The sequence below is a fragment of the Vipera ursinii genome (genome assembly GCF_947247035.1).
Source record: "Vipera ursinii genome assembly, chromosome: 1".
Taxonomy (NCBI): Eukaryota; Metazoa; Chordata; class Lepidosauria; order Squamata; family Viperidae; genus Vipera; species Vipera ursinii.
The window spans coordinates 48,800,922-48,822,481 of NC_139512.1; the positions used below are offsets into that span (position 1 = coordinate 48,800,922).

General features: G+C 37.5%; 1 protein-coding gene across 4 annotated transcripts in view; it reads right to left on the minus strand.

The window, feature by feature from the left end:
* Positions 1 to 21,560, minus strand: part of NRXN3 (neurexin 3) — a gene marked incomplete at its 5' end in the record, with an annotated part of 1,287,103 nt that overhangs the window by 761,064 nt on the left and 504,479 nt on the right. The gene's annotated exons all lie outside the window — the stretch shown is intronic.

Here is a 21,560-nt window from a genome sequence, read left to right on the forward strand (position 1 = left end):
CCTAATCAAATACCTTAAACACTACACCATAATGGCACTCTGATCATTCTTAGATTAAAGTTTATCATGAAAACTAACATGTCACTGCTCGATTTCATAGTCAATGGATATTCTATTACTCCTGATTACAATTTATACCAGGTTGTTTTCAGCGAACATGATTTCACATCAGGTTAAGCATAAACGACATCAAAACGTTTTTATTCTCCTTATGCCTTGCAATTGGTATCACCATCATTACAGACTTTTCTATCTGTTTTATTAATAAAGTATTTTTGCAGGTCTAATTTACATTTAAACGTTTTCCACAGATTCTCTGATAAACAATGCTCCTAAAGGCAAAGTTGGATATGCAAAACTTTTTTAGTTTTCTTTCCCAATAAATACAATTTATAAATTCAGGGCCCTTAGAGAAAAAAGAATATCATTTATGGTAAAAGCAAAACCATGTGTATTGTGGTGTGTGTAAATGAGTTCCGAATACAAAAATAAAATTAAAGCTCTAATGGTGTAGGAATATACAAACAACATTAACCAAAGTTTAAAGGCTTACACTACAACATGCAGATTCTACTGAAATGATATTTTACAACATTCTCATCCAACAAATGACTTGGAATGAGAGGATGAGAGTAGCCAACTAAATTCCAAGATGGATGGTTACATGCTATAAGCCTGTATTCAGCTAATATATATTCTAATAATAGACTTAGACATTCTAATTCTAATCTCCTTGCAAAAATTTCAAAATAATCCACAGTGTTTATGCAGAAAATATCCTTGCCTTCAATGTGTGTTAATTATGATGTTAGGATAATAATAAAGGATAATGTAGTCTGTCTATTCATTCTAGTTTATCAGAGATGGTTGATCTGGTTTAAGTCATTTCAGAAGCTGTGACTCAATTTTTGTTCCTCTATATAGGTGTCCTCTATAGAATATTGATTTCAACTGCAGTAATCCGTGTCTAAGCAGTGAAAGTATAGCTTTTTGGTATGAAAATCCAAATGTAGATCTGATAGCTTGTAATGAAGGTCATAAATTATGTCTATTTTATTATCTTTTCTTTCTTTTCTGCAGGTTAAGATGACTGCATTGTTTTATTACATTATTATTTCTTCCCATAATTTTATGGACTTAAAAAAAATCTTTTAATATTTCTGGAGATTAAAAATCAGATTTAAAAATATAAACAAACTATTAGAAAATTGAATAGAGTCAATTGGGATCTGAACAAATTAGCCCAGAATTGGTTGTTTTTATTATGAAGAATCATATAGCACAGATTATTCATGAAAATGTAATAAATATGAAAAGCATCTTTGTTCCTTGCTGATGTTATGTAAAAATATTGTAGTAATATAAGTAGTTCATGGCTACTACGGCAATGCCAACGAGTTAAATGTACAAATTTTCAATCTTTCTGCTGTGCACAGCCATTTTGCTTTTTAGATCAGACACGAAACCCAATGGCAGGAGTGACTAGGCTGATCCCATGATGATATTAAGAAAGCCTAAGAAATGATAGCCAATTACATTTTTTAAATGTATCCAAATGATTCCATTTCTGTCTGTTTTGTGATGACAACATTATTCATGCATCTGTTTTTAGAATGAGAACGTTTTAGCTGATTCTATTAGGTTAAAGGATTAAGGTTTTCTCTAAATTATATATTGGATGGAGTAAGTGCTGTATTGGTAATACCTCACTTTCTAGAATGCAGCTGTATATAAAACAAGAGACATTTAGAGATCAAAACTCTGAGTAGCTCAGAGGAGCTTAAAAAGGAAGGGATTATCCTATTTTCAAAGCCTTTGCAATAAGATTATTGAAAATCATTTTAAATTTATTTATCACCTCTTCCTACTTTGTTATCTAGCTTTGTTGTTTTCTTTGAATGCCTGTTATTTTTGTTATTTGGGAGACATCTGCAGTGAGAAAAGAACCGTTTGTCAGCCACAATTACCCTCCTGTAAATTTCTGCTCAACATCAACTTTTTCACATTTATATTACCAAAGTTGCCACAGCAACAAAATGTAACAGTATAGGCAGCAGTGCAGGTGGTCTGTCCAAAAATAATTTCTAAAAATATCATTTCCATTTACAGATAGAGAATTGGCGGTAAATGACCACTGGAGGGGTGGGAGAGAGACAGAGAACACCAAATAGACTATTTTCAGTTGGCTTTTATGAGATGGCTACAGGTCACTAAGTATTTGTTGTTGTTATTGCTGATTACTTAATTTATAAATACAAATAAGAAGCAGGAAGATTAGCATATATTGTAACAAATGCAGAATAAGAAAGTTATGCCTGAGCTAAAAATTAATTAGTAGGTTTCCATAACTTAGAGCAGGGGATTGGACGAGGTCTTCTCCAAGGTTCTTTGCAAGTTTGTTATACTATTATTGTTACTACAATACTATTCTCATAGTAAGAAAGGCATGGATGGATGGATGGATGGATGGATGGATGGATGGATGGATGGAAGGAAGGAGAATAAAATAATAAAATTGTTTGCTTTTTAGTAGAATATCCCTATCACAACATTTTGATGCACATTTGGGGCAACATGAAAATGTAATGAATGAACAAACATTAAAACAAAATATAGCAAGCATTCTGATTTTCATTCTGTGTTTTCAATGGCATGGGCCTATGCAAAATTTAAGCTAACCGGTTTACTATTTATTGTACATACAGATATATTGGTTAAATAATCATTATCATTAAATATAAAGGGTTGAAAGAAATGTACTTCCTTGAGGAGCATTGTAACAAGAGGAAAAAAAGAACCATAATAAATTATAAATCCATTCACATTCACTCACACATTTATTCTTTATGCAAATACTAGTTTTAAACATTCCTTACCAGAAAAAATTTGCAGCAAAAGGAGGATCACAGAATATGCTTCAGACTTCTTAGCTTTGGTCTTACTTTTCTTACCTGTTAAGTCTCTTTCAGTCCATCTTTCCAGATTGAGGGAGACCATTGCCACATTATAAAATAGCCAAGCTCAATATACTATTCTACTCTATCCACAATGCTCACATCAAAATAGCCAACCCACACCCCCACATCCCAATAAAATCAAAAGCGCAATAAATCAACTTCCTACATTTTCATTATAATCTGTACTACAAACACCTACACGATAAAAATGCAAAAAGCTTTATTTTTTTGTATATTTTTAATCCAATTTGTATACCACCCAGTTATATACATTAAGTCTATTCAGTTTACCATAAAAACAAAAGTTACAACACACAGTAGAATCCAAATACTGTTAATCCAAATTCTGTAATGTTTAGTCAAGTCTAGTCTCCTCAACATCCACAAGATAGACTTTACCATCTTTCAAAATGGCAGGAGGGGGGAAGAGCTCATAAAATGCATAGAGCAAGTTTCATAATGGGAGACTGCCACTGAAAAAGAGCGCCTATGGGTTCTTGTCTCTTTCACTTACTGCAGGTTGCAGACCCTTGGGACAGTTTCTAGAATACAGAGGATAGGCTAAGATGACCTTGACGTTTTCTGGAGGGTGAACCAGTATGCCTAGCATTTTGAATTCAGTCCAAAAACATACAAGTGATTGAAACACTTTTACTATACTGTTAAACTTCCCCATCCCCATTGGCTAGTCAGGATATTGCATTTTGTCCCAGTTGCATATTCTGAATTAGTTCCGTAGCCCAGAACTCAAAATCTGAAGAAGCAAAGCTTCTCTAGATGAACCACTGGAATGACAGCTTTAAGTGACATCAAGGCAGCGTCAGAATAGCTGGAGAAGTCAGATGAAAAAAAGTGTGGCCTCCAAAGCCCTAGACTTAGTGAGTAGACTGGAAAGTAGAGCAAAGATGCTCAGTGAGGTTCCTTGTCATGCTTGCCATGTCATGGGTTATTTTTAACTAAAAAAAGAAAAGCTCGCTGTAGTCTTATTTAGGCATCTCTGACCCATATTTCCTATTGGAAACAACAGTCTGATGCAGTGTTTGGTGTGTTGGTGCCTTCTGCCCATGTAAGAAACTTGACACTCTGACCCTTGTGAAGTCTGCAATCTGCTTTGGCAAGTTATATTTCCAGAAACTCTGATTTATGCTTTTTTGCTTGTGGTTATTTATCTACCCAGTCTTGAGTAAATTGCTTACTATTACTTAGCACATGGGTTTATGCGAGATACCTGAAAAAAAGTTATCTTCCCCTTGTAGAATGTTGATATATAGGTAGTCCTCAACTTATTACCACAATTAAACATAACATTTCCATTGTTAAGCAAGACATTTGTTAAGTAAATTTTGCCCCGTTTCACAACCTTTCTTGCCACAATTGTTAAGTGAATCACTGCAATTGATAAGTTAGTAACATGGTTGTTATTAACTGGCTTCCCCATTGATTTTGTTTTTCAAACTGTTGCAAAAAAAATGATCACGTGACCTTGGGACAGAGGAATAGTCATAAGTATGAGTCAATTGCCAAGCAACTGAATTTTGATCACATGATCATGGGGATGCTACAAATGTTTTAAGTGTGAAAAGCGTCATAAATCACTTTTTTCAGTGCCTTTGTAATTTTGAACAGTCATTAAATGAACTGTTGTAAGTCAAGGACTACCTGTAGTTCAATCTCAAGGTGATGAGGGGTTGAGTCATTGTCATAATCCTCCACGGTCCAGAAAGGCCTGGTATGGCAGCTAAAACTGAGCAAAAGCCTTCTTCCCTTCAGTAGCATTGAGCTGTCCTACACTGCTCAGGTAATACCCATGACTGGCTCATCCAATTCTATCAACTTCTTCATTATCCACATTTCTTATCAGTCACTGGAAAAATTAAATTAGATATAATTTTTTAGAATATCCAGGGCACAAATAATATTTCAAATATATATCATCAATTAATTCAATTGGCTAATAAAATAGCATGCCAATATTCTATATCTCTTCAATGATATCCTATATCCTATATTATTTACCGTGCCAACCTCTGAAGATGTTTCACAAAAAACTAAAAAATCAAGTTAAAAAAATATGAAAACTTGTTCATTGGCTGTCTAGTGCTTATCTTAATATTTGCAGCATGCATACTGCTTACAAATTTCTCCAATTTAGAAAATAATGTCACAGGGCTTTTCCATTGACATACTTCCCGCAGTAAACTATGAACACTGGAATTCAGATGTAATCCACAAATGCCATAGTATTTACAAACATGTTTGGAATATTCTATCAATTAAAGCAGACATGTCAAACACAAGGCCCGGGGGCCAGATCCGGCCCGCAAAGTGGTTTTTTCTGGCCCACGAAGCCATCCTGGAAACGGTGAGGGAACGGCCCCCACTGCCTTGGCCCTGGCCCAGAGACCCTCCTCCTGCCAGAGACCCTCAGATCTGTCCCACTCCTGCCCAGGCCCCCATAGGCACCCTTGATGCAAACGATGTAGAGCTGGCCACACCCACCCAGTAGGGCATAAGCACTCTAGCCACGCCCACCCAGCAGGCCACGCCCACCCAGGCCATACCCACCCGGCCCCTTGAGGGCAACCGCAATGCTGATGCGGCCCTCAATGAAATTGAGTTTGACACCCCTGAATTACAGAATAAGACAGTCATTGTAGCTGAACTGTTACAACCATGTTAAGGAGACTATGCCAAAAATTACATTTTTTTAAAAAAATGTCTATTCAATTTATGGCATTGTATTATTTTTCAAAGAGAAGATCATGTCAATATAAATGGGCATTTGTCTTAGTAGAAAGCTGAGATATATGTAAGAATAACTTCCCTTCTAAAAACACCTCTCCCAGCAGTCTACAGACTGCAGAACTCAGATGCAAACTATTTTGAACTTAGGATTCTCTGGTTTCAAGTCAATATACAAAATGTCAAATACAAAAAGAGTTCTAGCCATTCTAGAGGTGTAATTCTGAGCAAAAAACATTTCCAGGATAATCAGAGAGAACCCATTTTGAACTTGGAAGAACTACTGAGAACTCAACAAGGAATATTTCAAGACAGAAACATTCTTAATTTGAAATGTTTTGCATGCCCAATTCTGCAGCTCCCTGGCTTTCCATGTTTCAGGAAAACCAGAAAAGTGTTGGTGTTTGTCACCAGACAAAAATGTCTAAAATGTGGACTTCCGGTGGCTCCGCGGCGCCGGACACAGCCTTCCCGGGCTGCCCGCAGCTCAGCTGTGTGATTTTCGCCCGAAACAGCGCCGATCAGCTGTTCGGGCGAATTTGAAGCCCCCTCCTCGGGAGAAGAGGAGGGGGTGAGGCCCCAGGTAGGGGTCGAGTTCTCCGGGGCCGCCTGAGCTTGCAGCTTGGGCGGCCGAAGGATCGAACTCCCCCGTAGCCTGGGTCGCTCCCAGCTGGCCAGCGCCTCTGCTCCTGACTTCATGGAGCGGAGCCAGGCATCTGCGACCACCCCTGCCTGAAGGAAGGACTATGGAGCAATAAGAGCAGGCAGAGCGGTACAAGAGGAAAAGGTGAAGAGGATTATTTTATTTTACTCTCGAGCTTGATGGTTTTTTTAAACTTAAAGTGAAAGTGCGTCACAATTGAAAGTAAAAGATGGCGGCTAAACCTCCCCCTAAAACTCTTCAGAGTGCTGGAACTTCTCCGGTGCAACAATCTTCATTACAGGCGTTGCATCCTCCTGATGTATTGACACCGAAGGACTTACGAGATGCTCTGGAAAAACATGCCCAGGTAATTTTGGAAGCAATGGGTGATAAATTTGCACAGATGGAGGAGAAATTGAAGAAGTTGGAGGAGAGAATGGAGGAGAGGATGGAACAGAAGTTCAGTGTGATGAAGGTAGACATTTTGTCTTCAGTGTATAAAGTGGCTGAATGTGTGGAAGATTTGGAGGAAAAAGTGGAAGATTTGACTCAAAAGAATGCTATATTAGAAGCAAAAGTATTGGAGAATGAAGATTTAAGAGACAAATTGGATAGAGAATTGAGTCTTGCTCAATATTTCCAGATGCAGTTTGCCATTAGAATTAGAGGTTTAAAGGAGAATATTAAGGAAGATCTAAAGCAGCTGGTTTCTGAGGCTCTCGAAGTGGTATTGAACCAGCCAGCATCTGAAATAAAAGGAGGCATGGATAAAGTGTTTCGTGTGAACTCATGGATTGCTAGACAGAGAAAGTTGCCTAGAGATGTGGTGGTTTATTTTGCAAAAAGGGAAATTAGAGATGAAGTTATACGAGCTGCCTATGATACTAAAGTCGTGATTGCTGGTCAAGAAGTTCTGGTTCTAAAAGAAATTCCTCCAAAGATTTTAAGGAGAAGGAAGGATTTTACATTTCTTGTGCAAGAGCTCAAGCAACGAGATATAAGGTTCAGATGGGAGATCCCAGCTGGGTTGATGGTGATGCATGAAGGTAAAAGGTACCGTCTGGTTACTGTGATGCAAGCACTTAAAAGCAACCCCATTAACACTTTTGGAAGCTGCAAAGGGATCTGGAGAAGGAGAACATCAAGAGGCTGAAGATGGACAGACAGAGGAGAATGGTGCTGGAGGAGATCAAGATATAACACCTTTGGATGATCCCAGAGAACAGAGGGTGACGCGTGCTGCTTTAAAACGATCAAAAAAGATAAAAGAACAAGATCAGCAGAAGCCTATGGAACTTTCACAACGTACTTACAGCCAAGTAGTGGGAGGTGGGAAAAGATTTGGGTGAGGAATGTAAAATTTACACAAGTTTGAAATCTAAGAGAGAATTTTTACAAAATGTTTTATAGATGGTATTTAGATTTTAAAAAGCTAAGTATGTATCTGAATTATTAGCCTAAAAGTTGGAGGTGCAGTGATGAAGACGCATTATATTTTCATATATGGTGGACTTGTAAAAAGGCTAAGGCTTTTTGGATAAAAGTCTGGTGGAACACACTAAGTTGTTGTTGAATTTAACTACGGCAGTAAGACTTTTGATAGGTTAGTACTGGAAAAAGGAACTGCTGACTATAGAAGAGTGGACTTTAAAGGTTTCCGACCTGGTTGAAATGGCGAAGATTTCAGCCTATTTGAAAGATTACTTGCAAGAACATTATATTATGGAAGGGAGAAAATGGCTTGAGTTTATCCAGAATAAGTATAGGGTTAAGAAGTTTCATATTTGAATAAGTCTTCTTTCTTTGTTTCTTTTTTTATATTATTATTTTTTTATATATATATTTAATACTACTAAGGTTTGTTTTATCCTATATAAGCTAGAGAGTGATAGATTTTAGAGTTTATGATTGTTAGTATATGGTTGTTTATGATTGTTTTTTTTTATATACCTTGTATTTAGCTCTGGGAAGTCGGGGGGGAGGGGGGGAGGGGGGAGGGGGGGAGGGGGGAGAGGAAGGGGGGGAGGGAGAAGGGAGGGGGAGGGGGGATTTTTTTTTAAGGGAAAAATTGTATGTTAAAACTTTTCAATAAAAAATAAAAAAAATGTCTAAAATGTATAAAGATACTTCAAATTTATGTTGGAAATGTGAACAAGAGGGCACCTTTTATCATGCTTGATGGACATGTAAAAAAAAGATAAAAATCATGATCAAATGGAAATTGGCAGCCCTCCTAGATATTTCTGTAAATCAATCTAGCAAGAAGAAAACATTCCCTCATTAAGCCAACCCAAATAGCTAATTAACAAAGCCATTATTAAATCAGAACACGGTAGTTAATACGGAGGGCAGTGCAACGGAACATTCTCAATTGCTCCATCTGAACAAGGGCCCAGATGGCAGAAGATTGCATCTAGCTAAGAAAAATACTTTCCTATGCAAGATGGAAGAGAGTGTTAGTGAAGTATTTAGGAGATTGTGGTTTCAATAAGAAAGAGCTTTAATTCTGTCTTTCCAGTCAGGATTTATTGCTTTGTCTGTAAAGTAGCTCTGTCCAGCTGTAATATCCTCAAGCACTGGGTTGAGATTGAAAAGTCACAGGACCTTAGATCTCAGACAATGCCTTCCTTTCCAGGAAGAAACAAATTTATCAATAACAATTCAGTGGGTCAAGGTTTAACACCAGTAATTTATTTGGTAGATTCTGAAGAAGATTCTGAGAGTCTTATCTGTTTTAACTATATAATACAGTAAGGATATACAAAATATACAAAACTTTTCATGTTAGATTAGAAAGCACTTGTGCCATTATAGACCTGGCTCCATAAAACAGAAATCTTAATGACTTTGCCTTAAATATGTAAATGTACTTACATATGGGCAAAAGTGTTGCCCATGCAACTGCTGTGGTGGCACAGTACCAGCAGTTCCATCCTTCCGAGGTCAGTAAAATGAGGACCCAGATTGTTGGGGACAATAGTCTCACTTTGTAAAATGCTTAGAGAGGATTGTAAAGCACTATGAAGCAGAATGTAAGTGCTATTGCTATTGCTTCTTGAAGGAAACTTTACAAATTCCACTCAAGTATAGAGTTGTAAATTTTTTTTGTCTAAATGGGCTTACAGAAATCTTGCACGCTTCTCTAGTAAACGTATGAAAAACTTTTCAAGTAAAAAATATGGGAAGGTGTTTTAGGTATACGTGTACAGTTTCCAGTTCAGGGATCAGATGAATCTTTTATCTTTAGATTCTCTGACAAACTTCCAGGTTAGGATTAGGGTTTCTCTCTCAGGCTTGTTCTAAAACTATCTTCTCTAAATATGAAATGTATTTGCATGTGTAGAATGTAACATTATTTAAAAATTATTTGATCATGTTTACTAAATATTAATTATTTAATGATACTAATGTTCCGTTAATGTAATTTTATATCCCACTTTCTTTAATATGACAACATTCCATTTTGCAATGCAGTTTCCAACATACCATTACAAAAGTCTAATCCCTTGGTTCAATGAAGATTGTGTAGCCCTACTACTCAGTTTAATCTTAGCAATCAGTGAGACCATGGATTACATTACCTTACAGTCTTGTATTACTTGTTACCGGAACACATTCCAATTTTAATAACACAAAATCAGTACGTCATATATTTAATAGCCATGTTCCATATCAACATTGTATCCATGTATGTATGTTCTGTTAAACCAGCTTCTGTGTGGATAGAGAAGTGTATCATTTGTTTGGAGGTATTCTGGTGAACAATGATAAAAAAAGTTTCCTTCAGTTTAAATGAAAGGCATAAGAATGGTTTAAGCTAATGTTTCTCAACCGCAACAGTTTTCAGATGTATGGACTTTAATTTGCACCATTCCCCATTCAGAATGGCATTTGTTCATTTGTTCATTCATTCATTCATTCTTTCATGCAATCATTCATCACATTTCTACACCTCCTCTAAGTGACTAAGTTGAAGTACACACATCGCAAAATTGCTGAGGTAAATACTGGTTCAGGCTGATAGGAGGAAGTGTATTTTGCTTCCCAAATGTAACTAAGTATCCTTAGGTAAAAGTAAAGGTTCCCCCGCACATGTGTGCTAGTCGTTTCTGACTCTAGGGGCCGGTGCTCATCTCCGTTTCGAAGCCGAAGAGCCAGCGCTTCTCCGAGGATGTCTCCGTGGTCATGTGGCCAGCATGACTAGATGCCAAAGGCTCACGGAACACTGTTAACTTCCCACCATAGTGGTCCCTATTTTTCTACTTCCATTTTTACGTGTTTTCGAACTGCTAGGTTGGCAGAAGCTGGGACGAGTAACAGGCGCTCACTCTGTTACACGGCACTCGGGATTCGACCCACCAAACTGCCGACCTTCTGATCAACAAGCTCAGCGTCCTAACCCACTGAGCCACCACGTCCCTTTAGTATCCTTAGAGACTTCCTAATGAAGAAAGAAAATAATTTTCTAAATTATATATATTTAATAAGGAGGTTAGTTAATTGTATGTTTTAAAAATGCATGACTCCCTGGATAATATTACATTATTCCATGTAAAGTTTCCAAATTTGTATCAAATGTTTTAAAAATTATTCTGATGTTCAAACAAAAGAACTATTCTCTGTAAGTGCATTCTTGAACAAGATAATCAAATATTAACAATTATCAAATTGCACTTACTGAAAAAGTGTCAAGATTCTAATAAAACCTCAAATGAGGAAGGGAAAGATATTTGTGGCCAGTGCTACTTCTTTAACTTCTATCGAAACATGTACTGCCAAGATCACATCATACTTTCAGTCTGAAACCAGTTCTCTTTTCCCTTCTTTCTCTAAACCTTGAGCCACAATCTATAAGCTTAATACATGACAATAATTTTCCCTAGGAAAATATTAACCCACCATATCACTCTGTCACATACTTTAAGTAACATAACATTTATGGCTTTGTTTGGCAGGAAGAAGGCCCTACACTATAGCCAATTAAATATAGGAACATTTTAAGATTTTCCAAAACCAATTCTGAGTATCAAGAGGACAATAGCACAAGATCCACATATCAAATATAAGTAAAAAAATTAAATTGGAGGCCCCTAAGTGAGAAAATTGGCCTCAAACAATGCAGAAATCTTGGAATCCAGATACCTTTGACTGGTTAAGAGGAATTGATGGCCATTGATACAAGTAGGGAACTAGGCTGCAGAGAAAAGCTCCCCATTTTTTTTCCCCCAGCACAAATTTATGTAACTAAAGAGTGCAAAGTTAAACACTTATTTATTGGAAATCTGTCCTCTCTCAGAGAAATGGCAGAGTGAGTAACATGTTGGAAAATGGGAATTTAGCAGCCTTCAGCAAAGAGAACAGTGCTTCAAGTAAGTTGGTGGAAAGAAACAATATTTTTCATTCACCATTTCCTTTCTTCTGGCTTGGAAAGCATCCCCAAGGACTCACTATCTCTTAAACAGTGATACTTCACGACATTTTCATACTATCAACAACAGCCTTGGACACTGGATTCTCTGCAATACCTGCCAATATTGCCTTTCTGGTTGTATTATATACAAAACTGGTTTCCCCAGGGCATCATGTTTATAAGAAACATTGAAAGTATTCTATCTTATTATAAATCAGGTGACTATCACTATCACAATCTTCAGATCCTCAAGCTACTATGGAACAAAAGCACAATTAAAATTACAAACAGACACAAAACTATAGAACGTACATAAGATCATTTGATTTTGCTTCCCACGATGTTCTTGCAAAGCTTACCAGTTCCAAAGACACTAGGCCAATCAGCAATTATGGAAATTGTATTTCCCAAGCATTTTAGAATGTATTTTGTCATGTTCCCTCCCTCTCATTACTCCTCACATTTTAAAAGAATCCCTGACTATTAACGGGGTATAAATAAATTTGTATGGGCAGGGAAAAGGCCATGAGTTAAACTTAAGATTATGCAGGATATGCGCGAAAGAGGTGGTCTTAAAATGCCCAACTTTAAATTATATTATGAAGCTGCTGCATTGTCAGCAATAAGTGATTGGATTAATTTAACACAAGGGAGATTATTAAATCTTGAGGGCCACGACTTGTTATTTGGCTGGCACGCATATTTATTGTATGATAAGAAGGTAGATAATGTGTTTAAAGTGCATATTTTAAGACAGGCATTGCTGAGAGTTCGGAAAAAGTATAGACATAAGCTAAACTACAAGATACCTCTGTGGGCAATTCCGAAACATGCAATAGAAAACATAAATGTTGGCTTCAAACATGATGTGTCTACATATAAGGAGATCTTAAGCTTGGAGAGGAATGTATGGTGTTTGAAGCCGTATAATCTTTTACGAGATGAGAAGATTGTTCAAACTTGGTTTCAATATGGTCAATTACGGGCCAGGTGGAAAGAAGACCAGAAAATTGGTTTCTCAATGACTGATGAAAATTTGGTAAAGCAAATTAGAAATCAGGGTCCAGCACATATCAAACGGATATATCTTGCATTGATAGAAATTGACTCAGAAACAGAACTTGTTAAAGATTGTATGATAAAGTGGGCTCAGAATATTCAAGAAGTTATCACAATGGACACCTGGGAAAAGATCTGGGTGAGGAACGTAAAATTTTCACAAGCTCAAAACTTAAGAGAGAACTTTTACAAAATGTTTTATAGGTGGCATTTAGATCCTAAAAAGCTTGCAAGTATGTATCCGAACTACCAACTTAAATGTTGGAGATGTGGTAGCGAAGATGAAACGTATTTTCATATATGGTGGACCTGTAAAAAGGTTAAAGCTTTTTGGATTAAAATCTGGTGGAATATGCAGAAGATATTTAAACAAAGGATAAAGTTTTGTCCATAATTGTTCTTATTGGGCATAATAACAGATACTACTGTTGTGGACACCAAGTTGATGTTGAACTTAATTACAGCAGCAAGACTTTTAGTAGGTCAATATTGGAAGAAGGAGGAACTGCCGACTATAGAAGAATGGACTCTAAAAGTTTCTGACCTGGCGGAAATGGCAAAGATTTCGGCTTATTTGAATGAACATTCACAACAACGTTATATTATGGAGTGGAAAAAGTGGATTGATTATATCCAGAACAAATATGGGACCAAAAAGTTTCACTTAGCATTTGAATAAGTTTTTTCCCCTTTTTTTAATGTGATATTAGTATTGCTTGTAGTCATTTCATATGAGCTAGAGTGCGATAGACTTAATAGTTTATTGTTGTTAACATATGGTTGTTTATGATTGTTTTTTGCTTTTATACCTTGTATTTAGCTCTGGGAAGTCGGGGAGGGGGGAGGGGGGAAGGGGGAGGGTTAGGGAGGGTTAGGAAGGGTTGGGTGGAGGGAGGGGGGAGGGATTGTTAAAGATAAAATGTATTGTAAAACTTTTCAATAAAAAAAAGAATCCCTGACTATTGCAGATTTCTCATATTTTGAAAGAATGAGTACAATAGCAGTGATCATGCAGTTTCACCATGATCCAGGTGAAAATAGTTCTCACTGATATCCCCTCAGTTTTCTAACTTGCTTTCTGTGTGTCAGGGCACTGTTTTTACCAGAGCATCATTAACTTGTTCTAGAGCCTTCTTATCATATTCAGATCACAATCCAAATTTCAATAATGGTTTGAAGAAGACTTCAGCCATTGCCTATCATAGGGCTCTTCAAACTTGGTTGGCCCTTTTATGACTTGTGGACTTTATGACTGTGGCCTGCTGGCTGAGGAATTCTGGGAGTTGAAGTCCACAAGTCATAAAAAGGCCAAGTTTGAAGACCCCTGGCCTATCACAACTAAGACAATGACTATTAACATGAAATAACCATAGCCTCACACAAATAACCAAGCAGACCTGTTAGCTTGTCATGTTTTGGCTTACTGCACGGGTGTCAAACTTGATCATGTCATGTGACATATTGTGACATATCATGACCTTTTTTGCCTTTCCAAAGCTGGATGCATGTGACGCATCCAGCCCATGGGCCACCAGTTTGACACTCCTGGCTTAGTGTGATATGTAAACCTCACTGCTGTACTTTTAACTATGATTAGATACATCGTGGCTTAGTATGAATTGTGAAGCCATTGAAAGTATATGGGTATGATTTAAGAACAAATGTTGCCCCAATAATACAAAGAATCTCAGCCCATTTACCTTTTATAGAAGGGCTTCACATCTGTTAATATTGCACTTAAGACACAAAAATATTTGGCAACATAGAAGCAGGATTTCCTTATTTGCTTATAACACAATGTAAGCTAAGTGCAGAGGACAATACTCTTATATGGCAGCTACTTCCCCTCATTAGCATTATAACAGATGAAAGCTTCTGACCATTTATACTAATTGACATTTTAAGCCAATATGTGCTATCTGAAGCAAAATTCTTTTTTAATGCTTGTCATGTAACTCTGCATTTATATTAAAAATAGAAAAATAAATTCATTTAATGCAAAACAAGTGTATATACCTACATACACAAAAGAAAATAATGTATTTTATATTTTGCATGTTCCAAAGCAGAAGATATTAATGCCAAGAGCATAAAAGTTTTTAAAGCCCATTGAAAATTTTTATTCTATGGCATTTGTCCTCATATTGTCTAAACAACAGGCTTAAGAATATAAGCAGAAGGCTACATGTGGTCTATTAATACCCCCTTTTAGGCCCTACACTGAATGGCATCAAAAACAAAAAAAAATATTTATTTGCATTTTCAGAGATGTAAGATTTTAAGAAGCAAACTAGTATCTTAAGCCCTGCAGATGATTAAACTATCATATTCTTGAAATTCCGCTCCAAAATAGAACCAGCTCCAGCTATTTTCAGAGTTGCACTCTCCAACATATCCTATAAAATTGGATGTGGCCTTCAAGGCAACTAAAATTGTGCACCCTTTTCTTCAAGATTTCACAACACTCAACCACCTGTCATTCCAATTTTTCTAAGAAAGGGCTGGCTCACAGCACAGATTTATGAGTTACTTTAAAAGTTTAAAGGTTTCTCCTGTCCAAATAAAATATGGAGTATTTTAACTTTCCCATCAAAGTGGCACCTATTTATGTACTCGCATTATCATGCCCTTGCTAGGTAGGCAGGATCTGGGAGGCGTAATGGGAGCTCACTCTTTCATGCAGCACTTAGTCAGCTTTGCAGCTGACAAGCCTAGCATCTTAGCCACTGAGCCATTGTGCTGCTGATGAATTGCGTTATATGTACCTTTGACATTTTTATTTTCTTAACGAGCAACTGAAATCAGGATTTTTTTTATTACTGATTCCGTCTCTAAAAATTATTAACTAAACTTATGCATATGTATGTGCTCTGTAGTAGATTTCAGTCTGCAAACCTATGTATGAGTTCTTGGAGATAAACTTTGTTAGACTTGGTAGGTCATATTTCTTAAGAAATATTTATATAATCACATTTCAAGACTGGTATCAAAGAAAAGATCTTTGGAATTTCTCTTTGGTCAAGAGCAAGTTGTGATTTGGTCAATTTCAGAGAGAGTGTTCTGTCAAACATGTTCAAAACATTCTCTAGAATAGAAGAAAAACCAAAGACTCATTGTTTGACTGAGTGTCAGGGCTCTTCTCTCTCCTTTATTCTGAAAAGAACTGGAACACCTGTTTCTCTGTGGTAGAAAAGTTAGTATGATGTAATTTTTAGTGAGTTGAAATTAAATATATTGTGGGCAACTGGGAATCAGTGTTGTTGTTTTTCCTATTACACATTTAATCTGCGGTTCATTACATCACTTAATCTTTCTAAAGGTAAAGGTAAAGGTTCCCCCACACATGCGTGCTAGTCGTTTCCAACTCTAGGGGCCGGTGCTCATCTCCGTTTCAAAGCCAAAGAGCAGCGCTTCTCTGAGGACGTCTCCGTGGTCATGTGGCCGGCATGACTAGACGCCAAAGGCACACGGAACGCTGTTACCTTCCAACCGTAGTGGTCCCTATTTTTCTACTTGCATTTTTATGTGCTTTCGAACTGCTAGGTTGGCAGAAGCTGGGACGAGTAACAGGTGCTCACTCTGTTACGCGGCACTTGGGATTCTACCCGCCAAACTGCCAACCTTCTGATCGACAAGCTCAACGTCCTAACCCACTGAGCCACTGCATCCCTAATCTTTCTAAAGATTACTAGTAAATGTTCAGTTCTGATATGGTTACACAGAATAATAATAATAAAGTTGGAATGGACCTTGGAGGTCATCTAGTCCAACCCCCTGCTCACATAGGAAACCCTATACCATTTTGGACAAATGGCTGTCCAGTCTCTTCTTAAAAACTTCCAGTGTTGGAGCATTCACCACTTCTGGAGGCAGGTTATTCCACTGGTTAATTGTTCTAACTGTCAGGAAGTTTCTCCTTAGTTCTAGGTTGCTTCTCTCCTTGATTAGTTTCCATCCATTGCTTCTTGTCCTGCCTTCAGATGTTTTTGGGAATAGTTTGACTTGCCCTTCTTTGTGGCAATTCCTGAGATATTGGAACACTGCTTATCATGTCCTCCCTCGTCCTTCTCTTTATTAAACTAGACATACCCAATTCCAACAGCTGTAAGAATATGTAATGAAATTAAGAACTTTCCTGGCAGGTTCCTTTAAAAATAATTTTTATCACAGCAGCAGACATACTACATGGCATTACTCATCAAACATTTTACCCTTGTTAATTTTGGGTGCCTATACCTAGAAAAAAGTCTTAATTAGAAAAGAAAACTAAACTAGTAGACCAGCGAAATGCTGTGAACATAATACACGTAGATTTCAGTAAGGCATTTGATAAATTAGACCACAACCTACTCCTTGGTAAGCTAAAAAAAGGTGGAATAGACCTGCCACAAAGAGGGGGTCACATTATCCTCCAAATCACCAGAGAGCAGGACAAGAAACAATGGTTGGAAACTGATCAAAGAGAGAAGCAACCTGGAATTAAGGAGAAACTTCCTGACAGTGATGACAATTAACCAGTGGAACAGCTTGCCTCCAGAAATCATGGGCGCTTCATCACTGGAGATTTTTAAGAAGAAGCTAGACAGTCACTTGTCTGAGATGGTATAGGTTTTCCTGCTTGAGCAGGGGGCTGGACTAGAAGACCTCAAAGGACCTTTCCAGCTCTATTCTATTCTATTCTATTCTATTCTATTCTATTCTATTCTATTCTATTCTATTCTATTCTATTCTATTCTATTCTATTCTATTCTATTCCATTCCATTCCATTCTATTCTATTCTACTTTCTTCATCAGTCTAGTCATTCTTTGCTTCTGTAGCTCATGAAAGTTTTGTGTTTTCAATAAAGCTGTCAGTTGGAAAAGATGCTACTTTTACTTGTAATTATTTTTTGGGTGACAGTCTAACATCGATATTCGATTTAATAAAAATAGCAACTTCCTTTAATATTTTTAGCCCTGGAGAAAAAATTTTCTTTGCTAAATAAGTGTTTCAGCTTTATTCTGATTCTGTTACTTGTATGTTTTATGGAAGTAAGTGGTATTGTTCAAAATGCCTCCTGTGTGCTCCTCTCTAGGCCTCTGAATTTCTTTTCTTTTACTTGCCCACTTAATGTAAAAGTTAATGTATCTGGCTAATCTAACCTTTATAAACTATTTTTTCCATATACAGGATGTGACTAATTCCTCATGACACATATCTTTCCAGAGTTGTAGTTTTCTTACATCGATGAATAGCCCTTGATTCATAAACTCTATGTTTCGTAAACTGCACCTTCTCATACATTCTTTTAATGGGTGTGTTTAGAATACTTCAATTCAAAGTGAGATCCAGGGTCATAATAACCATCAGTTCAATTAGTATTTCTCAAATGTGTATCCTGCATTAATTTTTTTGTTGTTTGTTCTCTGATCAAACAAGTGTATTGTTTGTTATATTGTTAGTGCCATTTCTTCAAATTCTGACATTTTAAATCCATACTTCCTTGGGTTTTCTTTATGAACATAGGAGTTCAGCACAGAGGAACAAATTATTTACCTTTTTCTTTAAAAATAAAAAATTACCAACATTTGTAAATCCTTCTCCAAATGGGTTGGAATGATGCAAAATAGACATTTTGATTCATCTTTGCCTAAAACATCCTCTTTGTATCTCTTCTTTAAACATGGCCAGGCAATATAACCACACTAAAATACAACAATCTGCCATCTACAGAACATGCTGTGGATCCAGCTCTGCATCCTAAAACATCTTCATCTAATCAGCAGGAGAATGTGTGCTGAGATAGAATTAGTGATCCACTGCAACATTTTTAAACAACACAGTCACTGCAATTGGCAGAATTCAGATAGGAATGGGCAAATGGCCATTACCTTTCCACTTCAACTGAACACATTTCAGGTCCCTAAAGATATCTTATCTAGTCATCAAGGCAGACTCTATTTTCAGTAATCTTTCAGCTGTGTCATTATTCCTTCATTTCAAAAGACAAGGTCATGCTGCAGAAGAACTGTCTGTGATCCATCTACAGCAGACATGTCAAACACAAGGCCCGGGGGCCAGATCCGGCCCGCGAAGTGGTTTCATGCGGCCCGCGAAGCCATCCTGGAAACAGTGAGGGAACGGCCCCCACTGCCTTGGCCCTGGCCCAGAGACCCTCCTTCTGCCAGAGACCCTCAGATCTGTCCCACTCCTGCCCAGGCCCCCATAGGCACCCTAGATGCGAACAATGTAGAGCTGGCCATGCCCACCCAGTAGGCCATACGCACTTTAGCCACACCCACCCAGTAGACCACGCCCACCCAGGCTACACCCACCCGGCCCCCTGAGGGCAACTGCAATGCTGATGCGGCCCTCAATGAAATTGAGTTTGACACCCCTGATCTACAGCAAAGGCAGAGCTTTCAATGACTAACATTTTAACAGTCTTTCTAAAAGGTCAGACTAAGTCTACCATACTTACTATTTTGTTATCTCAATTACAGATGTTGGAGAAAAGACAGAATCTGAAAACATAATAAAGAAATTGTAATGGTATGTGGGAAAGGCCCTGGGAGTTAGGGCAAAGAGATGCTGTCAAGGGAATAGTCAGATAAAAGAAGGCATAGCCCACAGCTGCATAGTGGATGGAGCAAAAGGCTCAAAAGGGGCCTTCCCTCATTTCTCATGCTGTAAACAAGATGGCAGAAGAATTATACTTTCAGACTTGCAAGATTCTGTTAGCTCACGTGGTCATTTTTCCTGTCTGATGTACTGGTAAGGCTGACAGAAACACAACTATATTACCCAAGTAACAATGATATTTAAAGTACTTAAGTGCCACTATTGCTCATCAAAGATTGGATGGTCATCTATTAGGCATGCTGGATTAGTAGATTCCCATATTAGATAACGGTTTGGAATAGATGATCTCCAAAGTCCTATCCAGCCCTTACATACTTTGTTTCTGTGTCCTTTCCAACAATCTCTTTTTAATGTTTGTATTTGGTATTTTATTCTGCCCTGTGAACCGCCCTGAGTCCTCAGGGAGAAGGGCGGTATATAAATGTTATTAAATTAAATTAAATTAAATTAATTGTACTGAAATCACAATTGTGATGATGATAATCTGAGGACCCAGATTGTTGGGGGCAATAAGCTGACTTTGTAATGATGCCGCTTGGGGTGTCTGTGAAAGCCCTAACAAGCAGGCATATACATAGAATGAAGGCTACTGCTAAGCTTGTAAGCCGCCCTGAGTCTTCGGAGAAGGGCAGGATATAAATGTAATAAAAAATAATGATGATGATGATGGAGGAGGAGGAGGAGGAGGAGAGAGAAGAAGGAAGAAGAGAATAATGATGGACACTAGTAGTAGAGTCACCCCTTACACTAACACAAAGAAAATGTGGTTTTCTTTGGGTTTGGGTTTGGTTTCATTTAATAGGAGAACCCAGCCATGCTATTTACAATACTGTGTTTATGGCTTCGGTTCAATAAAACGGATCACTATGGTTTGTTCAGCCACTTATAGTTAAAAGAAAACATGACTTAGCATAATATGTGAACCAATATGTGAACAAGTTTAAAATAATATTGAAGTGTTAAACTATGATTTGCATAAAAAGACATAATATCCTGGTTCACACATTATGCTAAGATTAAAAACAAACTGCATTATGTTATAGTGCAATATGAACACCTAATCACCTTGTTTTCTGCCTATGGCCCTCTAAACAAACCTAATTTAAGATCAAGAATTTTCCTCCATTTCTTTTTTCAACTGAAACACAGTTCTTACATTGTGTTAAAATACTACTTCTAATCCATCTTGTCTACAAATGGAAATTCTTTAGAATTTCATTAAAGGAAACTTCCTGTTGTACCAGGAGACACCGTATTGTTTCTGAGATCTTTTTTCATTATGCATAAAACTCACCTACTTTTGCTATGTTTAATATGGCTGATGGCATACTGAATGTGAAATACCTCAAACACCAAAAGACACTGCAAGGCAAGATAGCAAATTGACCATGAGATCTCTGAAGAATTACAGAAGGAGGCAGATAACTAGACGAAATAATCAGCATTGAGAGCTGAAAAAAAAGCTAGAAAAAAATGGGAGGTTATTCAGTACTGTGGGCCTTTTAAGAGGGGTGGTAGCAATTGTTCAGTTAATCTTGTTGTGTAGTGAGTTCGTTGCGCAGGAATGAAGATGAGGTGAGTGAGTTCAGCAATGATCATATTTATTTGCTTGCAGGATCTGAACTAGAGAACTGAGCTGCAGCTTGCAGCAATTTATAGCCTGGCCCCTAGGCAGCAGCCAATAGGTTTAAAACAGCCTATTGCCGCCTATGGACAACCAATAGCAGCACTGGAGACGGGGTGTCTGAGATGCTGGGAGCCGTTAGCTAGCTCCAGCTACCACGTGGTGTTATATTAAGCCCAATACATTACACCCCTCCCCTCTTAGAATGAACAACATCATAGCAACAACAGAATGCTTACAATTTTAACAATAGTTTGAATAGGCTCCCATTAACAGTACAATAAGACATTAAACAATATTATAGCTCCATTATCTTTTTGTTACAGTCTCATGGTCAACAATTAACACAAGGTACATTCAACATTATAGCTCTTTTATTTTGCCACATAATCTGCTAAATAGGCAGGAGGTTTGCGTGCCCTTGTAGAACATCTGAGGGATTCAGTCACTTACCTACCGGGCCAGGCAGACCAATGTCCTTTAATGCAATTGAGTCAGAAAT